Below are 13,563 nucleotides of genomic sequence, written 5' to 3'. Positions count from 1 at the left end.
TCATACTAACCCCTAAATAGTGCTTCCATGGGACCCAAGGCAGCAGAGCAAAGGCTTTGAAAAATGAACTGCTGTTGGAACCACTGCCCACAGAATGCAAAACAGAACTGGTTTGATTGCCTGGTAAAACAAAAAACTGCACATTTCGAAAGGACCTGGTTCTCACAGCATAATACTCAAAATGTCCAGAATTCAATAAAAAATATTTAACATGCAAGAGACCAGGGAACTGTGATCACTCCTCAAAGGAAAAGACAATTAACACATGCCAACCCCAAGATGACACAGGTGTTGGAATTATCCGATAGATTTACAGGAGCTGTTTTAACTACGCTCCAGGAAATAATGGTGACCACTCTTGAAATGAATGGAAAGATAGAAGTTCTCAGCAGAGACACAGAACCTACGAAAGAGAAACAAGTGAACGTTTTAGAACTGAAAAATACAATAAACAGTAAAAACTGCATGGAATGGGCTCAATAGCAGAACAGAGATGACAAAGCAAAATGTCAATAAAGTTGATGTAGATATTATCCAGTCTAAAGAACAGAGAGACAAAAGGGTGAACGAAAAAGTGAACAGAGCCTAAAAAGCCTGTGGGACATTAAAAGGTTTAATATTAGTGTCACTGGAATTCCAGGAGAGGACAAAGAGACTGAGGTAGGAAACATACTCGAAGAAAAAATGGCCAAAACTTCCCAAACTTGGTGAAAACTATACATTTACAGATCCAAAGAGTGCTATCTGTCTGGTTATTATACACATAAACATGTATTAGTGAGTTGCCTCCAAGGGAAGAACAAGAAAGATGAGTAAAGATATAACTGCCTAAGAAGAAAAAAATAAAATGTGATGGGCTATCATTCTCTTTGGAGAGCTGTCACAAGTATTAAGAACTTTAGTTTTTTTTTTTTAATATATTTATTTCTTTATTTATTTTTGGCTGCATTGGGTCTTCATTGTTGCACGTGGGCTTTCTCTAGTTGTGGCGAGCAGGGGCTACTCTTCCTTGCAGTGCGTGGGCTTACTGCAGTGACTTCTCTTGTTGTGGAGCATGGGATCTAGGTGTGCGGGCTTCAGTAGTTGTGGCACACAGGGTCAGTAGTTGTGGCTCACGGGCTCTAGAGCATAGGCTCAGTAGTTGTAGCACACGGGCTTAGCTGCTCTGCAGCATGTGGGATTTTCCTGGACCAGGGCTCGAACCCATGTCCCCTGCACTGGCAGGCGGATTCTTAACAACTCTGCCACTAGGGAAGCCCCGAATTTTAGTTCTTAAATGTCTTCTCTAAATCTAGTAGAACAAAGAGTCACTGTATCAATCAATGAATTGGTTCATTTATCAACACTAAACTTGCAGAAATGGTTTACCATATCAGACTCTTATTTTTGGTCAGAAAATAGAGGCAGGATGAGACTCAAAGGGATTTTCAAATTCTTATTTGTATATAACCTAAAAGAAATTTGTAAATCCCTCTTGCACATTTTTAGGTTGACATGTAAAAGCCTTCACCAAAATGTTTATTATTGTGAAGAATGTAATTTCCAGTACTCTGTAAATATTGACATGTATAAGTAAAACTATTTTATCACTTGCTGAAATACATCCATTGAAATTCATCATCATTCATTTTAAAAGAATGCATAAACAGGCTGCTCTCTGACAGTCAAAAATTTTTGCATGATTATACTTCTCCTTTAATTTACATTTCCATTCTTTTTGCCCTATAAGAGTTTATCCTAGTTTTACATATTTTATGCTTTAATGTCTTTTATTCATTACCCTATCATACTTTTCTGCATCAAAAGCATATATATATTTCTTTATTTAAATTCAATGGTAAAAAGAGTGCTCTTCTGATTGTTACCACTGTAACTCTTATTAGAATGAACTTATCAAAATAACACAAATATTACAAATGTTGACAAATACTTAGTAAATGTAGATAAAAAGCATTTTTTATTGGAAACCTCTCTCTTTTGAGCGCTCTTATTTTTCAGTTATCTCATGCACATGTGGATGAGTATACTTATTGCTAGAATGAGTCAAGCTTGAACATTGATTCTCAATTTTTGTTTTTATCAATGTAAATGCTGGAACTGTTCACATAATGAGATGCAAATGGATGAAATTTTGTAATAGAAATGTCATTCAACTTTTTGAACTCCTTGAGTTATATTCTAAACATCACATGGTGATGAAATATCAAAATCATTTAAATCATCAGTGTAAGAAAAAATTGGGGAACACTGAAATTTAGTGAGTATGCTAACTACGCATCCACCTGAGTTATTTCAGCCTTTTGTTGTCCATGACTAGGCTGTTCTACAACTCTGTAGAGATAAAAGTTAACTTGTAGGGACTTCCCTGGTGGTCCAGTGGTTGGGAATCTGCCTTCCAATGCAGGGGATGTGGGTTCGATCCCTGGTGAGGGAACTAAGATCCTATATGCTGTGGGGCAACTAAGCCTGCGTGCCACAACTACTGAGCCTGCATGCCACAACTACTGAGCCTGCATGCCACAACTACTGAGCCCATGTGCCACAACTACAGAGCCCATGTGCTCTGGAGCCCGTGTGCCACAGCTAGAGAGAAGCCGGCATGCCACAATGAAAGATCCTGCATGCTGCAACTAAGACCTGACACAGCCAAAAAAAAAAAAATTATTAATTAATTTTTAAAAAGTTAACTTGTAGAAAACTGATAGTAAAGCAAGTAATAACTGTCTATAGGCATGCAAATAAAATTTATCCTGTGGAACTTCACTGGACTTCCCTCTCCCACTGTGGAAGAAGCTTGTTTACATCTATTAAGCAAATTTATTTTAGCATTCCCATCAATGGTCTCCTTTCAACTGATTGTAAGACCTTTCTGGCTCTCTCATTTTTTTTTTTTTTTCTTTTTTAATTATTTATTTATTTATTTATGGCTGTGTTGGGTCTTCGTTTCTGTGCTAGGACTTTCTCTAGTTGCGGCAAGTGGGGGCCACTCTTCATCGCGGTGCGCGGGCCTCTCACTATCGTGGCCTCTCTTGTTGTGGAGCACAGGCTCCAGACGCGCAGGCTCAGTAATTGTGGCTCACGGGCCTAGTTGCTCCGCGGCATGTGGGATCTTCCCAGACCGGGGCTCGAACCCGTGTGCCCTGCATTGGCAGGCAGATTCTCAACCACTGCGCCACCAGGGAAGCCCGCTCTCTCATTTTTTAAGATGTTTTTTAAATGTTAATTTTTTTATATGTATGAGAATCATGATTTCATTGTCTTTTAAAATTTACCCTTTAACATCAGTTTATAATTTGATTAGATTGAACTTTCAGTTGGTTATTTTTGTTTGTTTTGTTTTGTTTTAACGAAGATTTAGAAAACACAGTATCTGTAAAAGAAAAGGAGGCGTGAAAGGGAACCTGCGTCTCTGTTACAAACCCACTCTCTAGAAGATCAGTCTTAAGTAAAAAGCACTTACGAAAGATGAAGATTTGTAAATTTATTTTCTTCAAACACTGATGTGCATGGACCTTAGGGAAGTCTTTGCATATAGTAAATGCACCCAGTTTGAAGACTCTCAGCCTAAAGTAAGAAGCATAAAAATGAGCCTCACCCCTAATTCTGTATACGTAGAGACTCATTTGCATTAACTAACTTCTTTTTTAAAGTTTCAGTTACTGAAGAACTTTATTTAGATAATCATCCACCTTCCATTCATAAGAGACACTGAGAAGGAGGAGTCCTAATGAAGAGAGAGGCCATTGGAAGCAGGGTGGAAGGAGAGGGAACAGAGGGTTGTCAGCGGGAATTCTGAACAGTCAGAGAGCACCATAAGAGTACTAAGAAACTGGGGCTTCCCTGGTGGCGCAGCGGGTGAGAATCTGCCTGCCAATGCAGGGGACACGGGTTCGAGCCCTGGTCTGGGAAGATCCCACATGCCGCGGAGCAACTGGGCCCGTGAGCCACAACTACTGAGCCTGTGCGTCTGCAGCCTGTGCTCCACAACAAGAGAGGCCGCGATAGTGAGAGGCCCGCGCACTGCGATGAAGAGTGGCCCCCGCTCTCTGCAACTAGAGAAAGCCCTCGCACAGAAACGGAGACCCAACACAGCCATAAATAAATAAACAAACAAACAAACAAACAAAAAAAGATTAAAAAGAAAAAGAGTACTAAGAAACAAATAAGAAACGAAAACAGAGGGGGGATCAATACTCAAACTTTAAAAATTTTGCCTAAATATTTGTGAACCTGCACTGTACCCCCGAAAATCTCTCGCCACTGCTTCTCTCATGCTAGAATATGACGCCAGGGGAAAGACTTCTGCACTGAGTCTACCTAATGCCAAGCAACTAATTAAATGGACATTTCCATCAACCTACCCACTATGCCAGATACCTGAGCTTTCTGGCCCTGGAGAGAGGTGAGCAGACGCATCCAGCCTCTCTGGGACCGTCCTCCGCTTCAGTACCCCCATCGAGACTACCACACTTCTGTTCTCGGTCTTCCACTCTCCTGCTCTTTAATACCCTTCTTACAAAACAAGAATTATTTCAGATTAGACTTTTATACTGCAGAATGGCCTTTCAATTTTGAGAAGCTGGGAGCCATCAGGAACCTCAGAGGTTACCTAATTCATCCATTCATCACATAGGTGTAAAATTTTTTAAATTAGGGACTATTACACCTTCTCCTTTTGGCTAAGTGGCCAATGAGAAGCGAGGATTATTAGATGTCTAATTAAGTATAAACAGGGCAGATGAAGGTCACATCTGTAATAACCAAAAGTTCTTCTTCTTGTTTTAGACAGCTTCCTATGTTCCTTCCTATATAGGGCTGTATAATGAAAGGAAAATAATATAAATTATTACATAATTTCTCAGTAAAAGAAAATACGTTTTCCATAAGTGGGAAAAGGGTGTACTTTAGAAAAACAAAACAAGATGGAATTACCCTGGATATAAAAGCTCATGCAAAAGAACAAATACTGCATGATTTCACTTATATGAGGTACCTAGAATAGGCAAATTCATAAAGACAGATAGTAGAATGGAGGTTGCCAGGGGCTGGAGGAAGGGGGGAGTGGGGAGTTATAGATAATGGGAACAGAGTTTCAGTTTGGGATGATGAAAAAGTTCTGGAGATGAATGGTGCTGATGGTTGTACAACTTCGTGAATGTACCTAGTGCCACTGAATTAATTGTATATGTTAAAATGGTTAAAATGGTAACTTTTTATGTTATGTATATTTTACCACAGTAAAAAAAAAAACCTTAAAACTCTTTTACAACGGCCTGTTCTGACCTTAGGGTGCTTGCCCCCTTGCAGGTACAAGTAGAAATCTCCTGAATGAACAGCAAAAGCTCATAGCCTGAATCAGGGCAGACCTAGAAAGAGCCCAAGACTAAAACACATTTCCAACTGGCTTATTTTTACCAGGATAACCAAACTAAATCATGTTAGAAACACTAGACCAGGGACTTTCCTGGTGGTCCAGTGGTAAAGAATCCACCTTACAATGCAGAGGACGCAGGTTTGATCCCTGGTCAGGGAACTAAGATCCCACATGCCATGGGGCAACTAAGCCTGTGTGCCAAAATGACTGAGCTCATGTGCCTCAACTAGAGAGCCCATGTGCCACAAACTACAGAGCCCACACGCTCTGGAACCCGTGCGCCATAACTACAGAGCCCAGGCACCCTGGAGCCCGCGCCACAACTAGAGAAGAGAAAACCCGCATGCCACAACTAGAGAAAAGCCCACATGCTGCAACGAAAGATCCTGCCTGCCTCAGTGAAGATCCCGCGTGCCTGCAACTAAGACCCAAAGCAGCCAAAAATAAATAAAATAATAAATAAATCTTTTTTTTTAAAAAAAGAAAAGAAACACTAGATCACCCAGTACTATACACATACAAAGAAAAATGATAGTGAAATTTAGTAACCACTTATGTACCTTGCTTAAGGTAATATCCCTTGGATTTAATAAAGTTGTCCTCTGTCCTATCGTAAATCCAGGTGACATAAGAGGATGAAGATGCCTGTAAGTGACTGGGTTAAGTGAGCCTGCTGTGAAATTCAGTCGTAAAATTTTAGAATAGTATTTTTCCACACCTCTGAGGACATGAGAACATAGATAGTACAACTAGAATTTAAATGGGATGAGAAGTCAGGATATCAGTTCTAATCAATTGGTGGTTTGGGGGGAATGAATAAGCTGGGGATATACCATTAATGTATAAGTCAGAAGGAGAATCAACTTTTTTTTGGTCATTAAAATACATGGCATATTCACATTCACACAGAAGAACTTGCACATGTTTCAAGACACATGGAAAAAAAAAGTCTCCAAAGCAGCAAAACATGGGAACCAACCCTAATGCTCAACAGTAAGAGAATGGATAAATAAATTGTGGAATATTTGCCAACAAATAATATATAGTTACATACAACAATATGGATAATTCTTTAAAACTTAATTTTGAGTTTTTTAAAAGTGAGGTTATATATACCCTTTTTATAAATCAAAAAAACAAGCAAAGGTAAACAAAATTATGTAGAAATACTTACATGTGTCATAAAACTATTTTACAATAAAATCGGGTAATGGTTAACACAAAATCCAGGGTTGGGAGGGGCACAAGGAATGGCATAGGAGAAGGGCATAAAGAAAGATACAACAGTATAGGTAACAATCTAGTTCTTTTTTTCTAGCCTTCTGTTTATTTTCTTAAGCAGCTTTATTGAGATACAACTCACATATGATACAATTCACCCATTTGAAGTATACAATATGATGTTCAAAACCATCACCAGTTAATTTTAGTACATTTTATCAGCTCAAAAGGAAACCCTATACCCTTTAACTATCATCCCCCCTCACAACAACCCCCATCCCTAAGAAACCACTAATCTACTTTGTTTCTATTCATTGCCCTGGTCTGAATATTTTCATATGAACAGAAAATCACACAGTGTGTGGTCTTTCGTGACTAACTTCTTTTACTTAGAATAATGTTTTCAAGGTGCATACTTGTTGTAGCATGTATCAGTATTTCATTCTTTTTATGGCCAAATAATATCCCATTGTATGGATATACCATATTATATTTATCCATTCATCAGTTGATGGACATTTGGGTTGTTTCTACCTTTTGGTTGTTATGAATGTTGTCGGTATAAACATATGTGTATAGTTTTTGTGTGGACGTATGCTTTCATTTCTCTTGGATATATATACTTAGAGTGAAACTGCTGTATCATATGGTAACTCTGTTTAACTTTTGAGGAACTGCCAAATTGTTTTCCAAAGCAGCTGCACCAGATGATATTCCCACCAGCAACGTATAAGGGTTCCAATTCCTTCACATCGTCACCAACACTTATTAACTGACTTTTTGATTCTAGCCATCCTAGTGGGTGTGAAGTGGTATCTCACTGTAGTTTTGATATGCATTTCTCTGATGAATATTGAATGTCTTTTCATATGCTTTTTGGCCATTTGTATATCTTCTTGGGAGAAATGGCCATTCAGATATCTTGACCATTTTTATATTGGGTTATTTATCTTTTTATTGTTGAGTTGTAAGAACTCTTCATATATTTTGGATACAAGTTCCTTACTAGATATAGGATTTTTTAATATTTTCTCCCATTCTGTGGGTTACCTTTTCACAATTATCTAGTTCTTACGCCCTAGTTTTTAAAGCTGTGACAGGGTTACAGGTGGTTATTGAATATGTTTATAGCTTACATAAACTTAGCAAATTATTCTTATGTATATTACATAATTAATGAATTAAAAATAAAACCTCATGCATAAAGATGTCTGTTAGGAAATATTTAACACAAAACAAAATGCTGTAATGCCTAAAATAAGTTAATGCTACTCTTGAAGGCATTAACTTAATGCCTGGGTATGACTTAGGCACCTGGAGAATCTGGCCCATTAATCCTTTCAAAAGGTTCCTCTTCAAACTCTACCACATGGTGGGGGGGGGGTAGCAAACTACTAACAACAGGACAAACCTGCCCCCTCTCCCCTCCTGTTTTTGTGTCTCCCCATCCTCTCCCAAGCTAAAAATGAATTTTACATTTTTTAATGCCTGAAAAAAAAGAAGACTACTTCATTACTGGTGAAAATTATACGAACTTCAAATTTCAGTGTCCATGAATAAAGTGAACTATAGCCACACCATTCTTTTAGGTGTTGTCTATGGCTGCTTTTAAGCTACAACAGCACAGATGAGAAGTTACTAAAGAGACCACATAGCCAAGAAAACCTACAAGTCTACTATCCAGCCTTTTAGTCAAAAAGTTTGCCAAACCTTACACTATATCAACATGTTAAATTACTTCTCACTTCTACAATGAGTAGCAAAAAACCTATTTCCTACTAGCCAAGACCACCTTGACAGTCACCCTCTTGATTTCTTAGTCAATTTTTTCTCTTTAATAAATATTTATACAGTACTTCGATTCTAATTTTATTAAGGATTTTTACATTTGGGGATCATAGAATAGTCTTTCCTTGTAAAAATAATGTGGTATCTTCAAAAAGTCATGATCCAGCCACACTCAAACTATTGGGTTAATCATTTTAACAAACTTTTATTGCCTGCTCATTACATGCTGTGAGTCAAATACTTCTTGGTGCAGTAAAAACTACCCAAAACCCCATCCTTGCCCTCAAGAGGCTTACAGTCTAATTATACTCTAGTAACTATAAGAACAATTTCCCCAAAGATCACTCCACAGTTGAATCTTACATTAAGCGGTCTTAGATATTTTACCAAGAATTCTAAGCTATGTTCCTTAAATAAAAAAGAAGTCTTATATAAGCAGTAAAGAAATAGTACTCTGCAAACAATTCTGGTAAACTTTGGTTGTTTAAGTCCTATAACTTCTGCATTCCCATGACTATATAATCAAAGCTTCTTGATCTTTTTTGCTGTGTTCATCTCCGCTTTGGCTGTTTGGACCTAATCCTAGTTCAACATACTTAATGTAGTCACCCATATTCACTCATTTTAGAGAACGCAACAATTCAAATATCGCTGAAACTTCCAAGCCTATCTGTGATGCCGGATACCACTCTGAGGGCAATGAAGGCAAGGCCGTTTGCATATGTGATTATTAGTCCCCAAAGTGATGACAACGAGGCTACTTCCACAAACAACCGTCTACCCAAAGGAGACAGAGACCCAGCTGCGAGGTGACCTCTTCGGAGCTGTCCCTCATTGCCTCAGTGGCCTTCGCATTTTTTTAAAGTGACTCATGGCCTCAAGTCAGGTTCTGCAGAGAAGCCAGGTCCGTTCCTTTCCAGCACTTCCTGGCTAGGGTCAAATTCAGTCCAATGACAGCCCTCCCCCCCACGACCCTGCACCCATCTGAGGCTCAGAGCCAAACTGGCGAGAAGCCCCAAAGTTAGACCAGCCTGGAGCGTGGCCGCAAGGCCTTGGCCATCCTTCCAGCCCCAAGCCCGCTCCGCGCCCGCACCGCCCTCCGGGCAGGCCAGCGAGCGCCGGGGCAGGCGGCGGGGGCAGGGAGCGCCGCTGCGCTGACCCAGATGGGGCGCCCGCACGCCCGCGCCCGGGTCCCCGGCACCCAGGCCCCGCGTTCGCCCGCGTCCCCGGCATCCTGGCCCCTCAGGCACCAGCCCGGTCTTTATTCCTCGCGCGCCGCCCGCCCCGGCCCCTCTGCACCCCACCCATTGAGCGCAACTTCCGAGCGCGGCCGAGGAGCGCCCCCCGCACCTGCCCGCCGGCCCCTCCCGGCCCGGCTGCTCCGGATTACCTGCTTGGGGGTCCTGCGGTCTGGTGCTGGGCGATGCCGATCCGTTGCTCGGCCCCTCGCGCCCTCCTCCCGCCTGCCCTCCTCCCCTCCTCCTCCCCCCTGAGTAGGAGTCGGTGTCAGTCACGCCGCTCCTGGGGAGAGTGGACGGCGGCTTCCGGGAGCTCCAAATACAGACAAGCCGAGGGGGAGAGGGAGGGAGAGGGAGGAAGGGAGGAGAGCCAAGCCCCGCGGGTGGGGAGTGGAAATAAAGGGGAGCGGAGAGGAGAGGGGGATGGAGAAAAGGAGGGGCAGATGGGCCGTGGGAGAAAAGAGAGGGAGATGAGGAAGGCAGAGGGCGGCAGGCTCTGAAAGAAATGAATTCGCTGCATCAGGCAGCATTGCAAAGACGTCTGGAAAGATCCGGGAGGCTCCTGGCTGAAGGAGCCACAAGACTGGATCTTCAAACACTTGTGCAGAGAAATGATGGGTCCTTGAGAAGCAAGAGCCGGGCCTGTGTGTTCCCCAACCCCCGCATAGGGATAAAGGTCCCGGCTGGAGAGGGAGGTGGGCAAGCAACACTTTAGCTAGACATCAAGTTGAGATGCACTCATATTTTGTAACGACATTTTTAAAATGTATTTTTAAATGCATTTTACATACAACATCTTTTTTTAAAATTGCCTGATTGTTTAAAAATAAATGTACCCTAAACCAATTAATTTACTTGTGCGTATTTGTGGCCATTCCTATTTATATGTTGATTGTAATTACAAAATTGGAGATTTTTACTTTTTTAACACAGTTAGAAGGAAAACATTGATTTTCAATTTTCATTAGTTTATTTCCATCTGAAAAAGTAGACTTGAAGCTCTTCATTGAATGAATGCTAGGAAAATAATTACAGAGAAGAGAGAAGGGGGGGTGTAATCGATACTTCTTAAAGCAATATTTCCAAACAAACACTAGGATGAGTATCTAAAAAGCCAATATTCTCTGTCAGTGTTTAAATTGCATGTAATTTGGTTCTGTGCATTACAAGGCTTATTCTGACCCCATAGGTCACAATTTAAATGAAGGTTTTTCCTATCACACATTGCTCTTGCCCAACAGTGGTGATGAGGAGTGCCTCTTTGCTCCCCTTTGTCTGGAAAAAAGGGAAACAAAATGACATTGCTTACGTCACTGATAACATTGCTAAATGAATGCATACACTGCAAATATCCAGGGCCAGTGCTGTCCCTATCATGCACATGCCTTGCATTTGGTAGGTAATTAATACATTTATACTGAAGAATGAATGAATGAAATTATATATATACATTTATGTTCCAGAGATGCAAAAAATAATATATCCTTAAGAACCAATTCTTACAGGTTCAAAGGAAACTTCCAAGCATCCAGTCTAACATGACTTATTTTTCTCTAGCATTAACTTCAGCAATCATTAATAGAGCATTTCTTTCAGCTAAGTATATTTTGCACTGGAGTATAAAGTATTATGGAGTATAAAGGTGAATGAGGCACAAAGCCTCCCCTTAGGTTTATAAGATAGTAAGAAGATGAAGAGAGTATAAAAATAACTACAGTGTAAGAAAGACTACAAAACATGTCCTAAGAGAAATATGAACAAAGTTTGTGGATGTGCAGAAGAGGGAGGTTTCTTCTAGTGCTGGGGACCAGAGAATGCATCCTGGTGGAAGTAAGAGTTGAGTCTTCAAGCAGAAATGACAATAAGAATGGGCAGTGGGGGAAGGGCACTCAAGATGAAATGACAGCAGGATAAAGATGGAGAGGTGATAAAGGATGGGACATGCATGAAGGACAGCGGGTGAGCTTTGCTGGAATGGAGAGCTGTGGGACCCAGATCTGGGAAGAAAGGATAGGTCTCAGCAGATGGAGGCCTTCAGTCTTAGCCTAAGTTGTTTGAACCCTAAGGGGCAGGCACTGGGGGATTGTTGACAGTTTTGGAGCAGAATCATGATAACAACAGTTAATTTGGTGATGTTGTCTAGGATTGGAAAAAGATAGGAGACAGGGAAATTCTCTAAGAAATAATTCACTAGTTTGGAGGGGAAAGTAATGAGTCTTAAGCCGGTGCCTGAATTCTTCCCTTAACTAATTCCATCTCACACAGCATCCATCTGCTATGTTACGGATGCCCAATGGGGCCACCCCCCAGTGAACTCTTCTTTCTCACAACTCTCTAACATCTATTGTCCATATTTTCCAACTAGACCTGAAAGTTCCAAGAAAGCAAAGATAATGTCTGTTTAAAGGTTCAAGGCTATTTTCCGGAGGCTGACACACAGAAAAGTCATTGAGTACATATTTATTGATACATTTTTCTTTTACAGGATTAGTTCTGAAGGCGGTGGAGTTGGAAAGAAGAGGACAGACACTGGGCTCTTCTCAATCTTTTCAGACCTTGAGATTCCCACCCAAACCCTTGCCTTTCTCCTTAACAGATGATCTCGTTATCTGCTGTACAAGGAGGCTGGTGCCATGTTAACCTCTATACCTTTTCCTTACACTTAATTTGAACTAATGTCCCCTTCGTTGCCAAAGCTAACAATATTCTTGTCTTATTCCACCTTGGTCCTCTACATTGCATCTGAGACTCCTCCTCCCCACTGATTTTGTCCCTCTGGATAACATTCCAGTTGCCACCAGCCAGGCTGTACCAGAAAGCTGGTAACACTGTAGACACATGGGGGAGAGGGGGGCCCATCTTTGGAATGGTTGTGCTGTTCTGCCTTTCTTTATACAGTGTAAAACTTTTAAATTGACAATTTTACATGAAGGGGCTTTGCTAGGATCTCAACACAGAGTAGGTGACTCAGGACCTTGAAATTCACAGTCTATAAAGCTTCTACAAGAATCAAGTGAAATCCAGACTTCCACGATCCTCTCCCAGAATCTGCTCCTGAGGTTCAAGCACACCTGTGGAGCAGTCGGACATGCAGGAGGCTAACCATCTCTGAGCTGGCTTGGTGAAGAATTCTCCCCCAAAGGGATGTATTGGATGGAAAAAAATGAACCCAAATATACCCTCTTCCTAAGCAGTGTTCATGCTTCTCAAAGAGGTGCAAGGAGAGAGAATGGGTCCCTGGATTCTAAGTTGTACCCTAAATGAAGTTATGCTAGGGCCCCAGGTCTCTGTGAAGCCTATTCCACCCTCATGACTGCTGAGATACTGAGACCAGATTATAGTCCCCTTGCTATTTTACCTGAATCCCCTTTCACCTTTCCAGTAAGAGACCATACCAGCAACAGCCAATGAACACAGTGTCCTTTTTTGGGAGCTTTTCCCAGCCAATGAGGAGGAAAGGAGAATGATGACATGCCTCCACAAACATGCCTTCTCAGGAGTTAAAGTTTTGAAGAACACGTTACCAATGTCCCATGAGAGTTGGCATTTCATTTCAATAACTCCCAAGTGGAAAGTTATCAATGGTAATTTTACCAGCAGTTGATACACACATTGTGGGTGCTGAGAATGCCATACTCTCAGCAAACAGAGCCTAATAATCATAGATAAAACTTACTGAGCACTTACCACGTGAATGAGTCCTTTATATTCTTTCTTCTTAAAGAGGGAACCGGGGTAGCTCAGCTCTTGCATCCTGACCCTCTTCCTCTTCATTGGAAGCTTGTGCTCGAGAAGTCAAAGACTCTAAAAACAAATTTAAAATACTCCAAACTTTTGCCATGTGAAGGTCCTTAGTAAAGATTTCCATCTGATTTACTTTCATATGTCCTGACCCAGCATCTATAAGAGAGAGGATTCTTTGATGGCTACACTATGTGGTCT

The 13,563-nt window shown here is 41.1% G+C and overlaps 1 protein-coding gene across 1 annotated transcript in view; it reads right to left on the bottom strand.

Annotated features, from left to right (window-relative positions):
• CAP2 (cyclase associated actin cytoskeleton regulatory protein 2) overlaps positions 1 to 9,930 on the bottom strand; it is a 137,658-nt gene extending 127,728 nt beyond the window's left edge. Inside the window, exon 1 of the mRNA XM_082415197.1 lies at positions 9,774 to 9,930. The gene's annotated coding sequence lies outside the window, so the exon portion shown is untranslated. The remainder of the gene's footprint in view (positions 1 to 9,773) is intronic.
• Positions 9,931 to 13,563: the final 3,633 nt, after the last annotated feature.

This window comes from Balaenoptera physalus (genome assembly GCF_965194825.1).
Source record: "Balaenoptera physalus genome assembly, chromosome: 11".
Classification (NCBI taxonomy): Eukaryota; Metazoa; Chordata; class Mammalia; order Artiodactyla; family Balaenopteridae; genus Balaenoptera; species Balaenoptera physalus.
Note: the sequence above shows the minus strand (reverse complement) of the source record. Positions and strands in the feature narration are given on the sequence as shown.